Source organism: Hordeum vulgare, chromosome 2H (assembly GCF_904849725.1).
Source record: "Hordeum vulgare subsp. vulgare chromosome 2H, MorexV3_pseudomolecules_assembly, whole genome shotgun sequence".
Classification (NCBI taxonomy): Eukaryota; Viridiplantae; Streptophyta; class Magnoliopsida; order Poales; family Poaceae; genus Hordeum; species Hordeum vulgare.
This window is the reverse complement of record NC_058519.1, coordinates 245,667,872-245,673,190: the sequence shown is the minus strand read 5'-3', so window position 1 is coordinate 245,673,190 and position 5,319 is coordinate 245,667,872. Positions and strand designations below refer to the sequence as shown.

Below are 5,319 nucleotides of genomic sequence, written 5' to 3'. Positions count from 1 at the left end.
TTAATCCGTGCTTCATATGAAGGAGTTGTCAACTAGAGATATGCCCTTGGATGTGTAGACTAGCCCCTGGTAATTTTGGTTGCAATAGAAATTCATGTTTAGGTGTGGTTTGCTTGCTCTCAACTTGCTAGAAAATAGTGCTAATTTGTGGATGCTGAAATATTTCTAAGTTTGAAATCTGTTATATTTTGTTGTTGTCTTGTCATGAGTTTATCTGGTGATCTGTAGCTCTTTTGAGGTTGATGCAATGGAGTCAGTTGTAGACTTTAGGATTCTCTAGCATGCTGTCAATTTTCATGCCATTTGGAGTCCTGTAGCTTATTGTTTTTCTGCTTTCAATATGCCTTCAGATCAAAAACTGTAGTTTCATAAACTATTATTTTCTCTAAGTCTGAAACTGTGTGTGAGAAGCCATTTTGTGACTTCTTTTCCTAGTGTTCCATGCTTCCGTGCTAGATGTTATTAGTTGTATGTTGTAGTGCTTCTTGCCCTCTACCGCCTCATGCCTTGGTTGAGTATATTGGATTTGTGTAGCTCGGAGTTGTGGGGTGTACAAAATGCTATGTGGCTGATTTTGGCAGATTGTGGTGATTTCTTGTTTAGCTCGTAGTTGTTGAACCGTTGCTCCGTTTTGATTGTGTCCTATATGAAACTTGCTTAGAATCTCGTGTAGTTTCATATTATCTTTTTGGTTGGATGTTTTGAAGTGCTCGTGACTGTCGTTGCACAAATTTTGCATTCATGCCATCATATCTTGCGGTGTCCGTATCTTTTGATCCGTAGCTCCGTTGGAGATGTTCTCTATGTGTAAATTGGTTGTAGCGACGCGTAGAATCACGTGAACCTGTTTATTTTTCTGTTTAACAAACATTTAAACAAGTTAGTTCAGATCTGGACAGAATTGTCAATTAACATGTGAGGTCGTTTCGGAGAAGCTATATGTCATTTCCGACCTCATTTAAAATGCCTAGATAGGTAGTTTAATTACGCTTCACCTCTTTCCATGTTTAAAAACATCAAATATTGTCGTGTACCTAATTGAGACTGAACTAAATAATTCGTATGTGGAGTTTCGTCAATATGCAACTCGTTGCATATTGAGCTTCACTTAATGTGTAGTGTTTGATTGTTGTGAATTGTCATGCCATGTCTTGCATTTATTCAGCTTCTCATGCATCATATGTGTTGTGCCCCGTGTGGTGAATATCGTGTGTTGATTCTTGTTTCCGGTTTGCTTCGTCTCGATAGAGTTCCGCAAGCGTGTCGGATTGTGAGGACCCGTTCGACTACATCGGCTCGTCTGCTTTATGGAGTCGTTCTTCTTCCAAGCGGGATCTCAGGCAAGGTGACCATTTCCCCATATACCATTACTATCATTGCCATGCTAGTTTTACCGTTTCTATCGATTATGTCTTGTTGCCTACCACCTGTTAAATATCAGCCTCACAACATTGCCATGGAAACCTTTAACCTGTTCACAACCTAGCAAACCACCGATTGGCTATGTTACCCCTTGCTTTACCATGTGTTAGCGTTGCTAGTTGCAGGTGCAGATGCTTCCATGTGATAACATGGGTTCCTTGTTATATCACCCTATTAAATGCTATTTAATTTATTGCACCCTATATACTTGGTAAAAGGTGGAAGGCTCGGCCTTTGTAGCCTGGTGTTTTTTTCCACCTTTGCCCCCTTAGTTTCGGCTACCGGTGTTATGTTACATAATTGAGCGCTCCTAACACGATCGGGGTTGTTATGGGGACCCCCTTGATAATTCGTTTTAGATTAAAGCTGGTATGGCAAGGCCCAACATTGGTACTACATTTTCCCAACATAATAATTTTGTTAATACTGAAAGCATAGGGCATCATGAACCCGAGGAGTAATTTTACATAATACAAGGAGGGCCAGTGCTGATGGTGCTGGTCCAAAACAGAGCACCGTGCGGGGCCAACCCGGGGCAACTCGGCAGATGTCTATCAGGCCACCGTACGCTTCGCTTATCCATCGTGTCCTGAGAACGAGATACGCGGTTCCTATCGGGATCATCGACACGCCGAGCGGCCTTGCTGGATTAGTTTTACCTTTGATGAATGTCTTGTGCATCGGGATTCCGGTGATGCTTTGGGAAATCTCAGAGTTGAGGTTTTCCACTAAGGAGTCCGACGAGATCGCGAGTTTCGTGATCCAGGATTTCTATGCGGCTTGTGGTAATTTATGATGGATTAGTTGGAGCACCCCTGCAAGGTTAAATCTTTCGGAAAGCCGTGCCCGCGGTTATGTGGCAACGTGCACTACTAGGAAAAGACCTGCTAGTGGTGCACATGTTCTGGCTACTAATGGCGCACGACAGGTGCGCCACTAGCATCATGCCATTAGAATTTTTTACTAATGGCGCACCACATACTAATGGCGCACCAGGCAGTGCGCCATTAGTATAGCTCATGGTGCGCCATTAGTATGTGGTATACTAATGGCGCACCAGACAGTGCGCCATTAGTATAGATCACTGTGCGCCATTTGTATCTGGTATACTAATGGCGCACTGCTCATGGTGCGCCATTAGTATCTGGTATACTAATGGCGCACCAGGCAGTGCGCCATTAGTATAGCTCATGATGCACCATTAGTATGCCTCCCAAGGGCCATATTTACCCATGTGCTCTGGCTTACTAATGGCGCACTAGTTGACGATGCGCCACTAGTGTGCTTTTTGCAGTGCGGCACTAAAGTGCTGAGTGGTGCGCCACTAGTATGAATATTAGATATTTTTTTCTGATATTTGCACAGGTTACAAAACATACTAGATCATGAAAGGCGCGCGTTGCCGCGCCCATCCATTTTAAAAATGAATTAATAGGATATTTGTAAATATATAGAAACAAAACATGTAGACAGATTTGTAAAATTTTTGGTCGGTAGAAGCCAAGGAGTGGAGTAGTTGAGCAGTAGGTCCCCAGAAAGAAGGCCTATACACTATCACATTATGAAGAACTATCTGTCAAAGGATCGAAGTAGTGTCTGCCCCTCTCTGCAAACAACCATGCCCTAAACATAAAGCTCCTTTGCAAACTCTGGAGAAGGCGGGCTTGCTCTTTGGTGTCGGCACTAAGCTAGGGATCAACCTTGTCATCGAGATCAAGGTTGACGATGTTGTCGTTGTCGAGCTCATCAGGCTCGGGGGTGAGGTCACACATGTTCATCGTCGTGGGTGGTCCTCCTTGTCCATGAAGTGTGCCTGCAGCAGTACCATGTGAATGGATTATGAGCATAATCATCCTAGCATACAAATTCTCTCAAGGTAAAGCTTGACAACATAAATTTTATCTACCATAGGTTGAGCCACTACAAAGAATTGCAAAGGAGTAGCTAATCAGATTACAAGTATCAAGTCATGGTGGTTATCTTAATAACAAAAATACTTGCTGTTAACAGTGAATTGACTAACTAAAGCCACATGAGGCATCACATACTGCTAGTGTTGCTGCTAAAGTTGGAGTCTGGCATAAAACATATTCAAAAACATACCATACATAGCACAATAAAAAGAATGTGCTGATAATCAGACAACAACTCATCTCATCTTTTCAAATCTCATACTAGACACACAGAATTTTGTGTAATACTGAAAATAAGCAACACCCCCAGGTAACCGATGGCAGGGACATGCAGAACATGAGAGAGAGGGAGCATAGTGGGGGATGATACCTTGGCGAGCTCCATTTTATCGGCATTTGGGTCGGAGGAGCAGCGGGAGAGTGGCGCCCAGGGAAGAGGCACACCGCTGCGTGTTCAAAGAAACAAATATGCATTAGTAGCGTGTGATAGAATTTGAGAAATAAGAGATCTGCTTAGATCTATTAAATCATCACTTTTTGAAGACAACCAGATTACAAGAGGTCTATGTGACACTGCTTATCCTGTATCATGATACAGATAGAATTTTCAAGCTATGCTAATACAAACAGCTATAGAAGTGACATAAGCCAAGGATCTCAATATACAGGTTTGCAAATCCATATATAACCTAAACAGTAACTATGATGGTGTATTAGATGGACAGTGCAAAGCTACAGGAGACAATGTGCATGCTAAGGTGCTCCCAACAACAAAACAATATCAACTTCAATGAATATTGTGACATTTCATCTATACTGTAGTGGCCAGAAGACAAACAATTACTCCCAGAAATACAGGAGAAAGGGCAAACACCTGTAGCATCTCCTTTTAACATGAGGTGCTCAGCTGCAAATGATCCCCTGCATAAACTCCACTCGACATGTAGCGACTCTACCACACATAAAGTGAGCTATAGTACTACCACAATCATCTCTCTCTAGATACACATGAACAAAACAATGCCATGATGGCCATCAGTCAGTTTAACATGCAAATTCTAATCTGCTCGAGGCTGAGAGGCCTCCTTTTGTAGAATTCCAATTAGAACTTCAGTCTTGCTTGACTGTACAAGTACCTGGAGAAAATTTAACATAAAATTAATAATCATACCAGTATACCTTCATGAATGTGTCCAAATTCCTTTGTTCATATCATGCAGCCTCTTTTTAAAAATGTTTTAAAGGGTTAGGTGAATGCATTCTTTATTTTATAACTATGGCGTCGTTCACCAATTTTTTGCCCTGTTTTTCTCTTAGTTCAACTATGGCGTCGTTCCTTTTCTGTCGCGCGCTCACAACAACAGCAGCTCTTGGCCCAATTTTTGATTTTATCTGTTGTTCCTGTTGTTGCAAAAAGAAAAGAAAAGATGTCAACGTTGCAGTACAGATCTGATTGATTCTGAAATACACTAGCTTCGATAGAGAAGGATACCAGTATATCCAATTGAAGCAGAAGATTAGCCGCTAAAACCCGTTGCTCAGGTTCAGTTTGATGGAGGTGTATGCATAATGGCAATGTCTCCTAGCTGCCGTATTTTTTCTAGCAAAGAAATTGCAAAGGACCTGAAGGTTGACACAATTGTACAAGTTATTATGGTAAATATTTAACAGTTGAGCCTTATCAGGGTGTGGATCATACCTAGGAATCTGAAGAACCGGTTTTCTTGTGCTTCTACATTATTTTGTGTGGAACATTAAGGTGATGTATGCATAAGAAGGTAAGGTTGCCGGAAGCAGTAAATACTTAATCATCCTGTAAGAGCATGGTTATTTGGAACCACCAATAAATATGAATAACAAGTAGGAAGTCTGAAAGTTAATAGCATAACACCTAGAGCAAAATGTGTTGGCAAAGGACGTGCAAGCTTGTGCAGGTATGTCAGCTCCTCATCTGCTAGTGTTGGTCTCACACCAGGAGGGCACT

General features: G+C 41.8%; 1 long non-coding RNA gene across 1 annotated transcript; it reads right to left on the bottom strand.

Moving 5' to 3' along the window:
• Nucleotides 1-2,846: 2,846 nt before the first annotated feature.
• On the bottom strand, nt 2,847-5,319 carry LOC123425995. Its single transcript, XR_006621978.1, has 6 exons — nt 5,227-5,319; nt 5,035-5,148; nt 4,828-4,958; nt 4,210-4,736; nt 3,706-3,781; nt 2,847-3,235 (listed from the first exon to the last, which is right to left on the bottom strand). It is a non-coding gene; the product is annotated as an uncharacterized LOC123425995 (long non-coding RNA).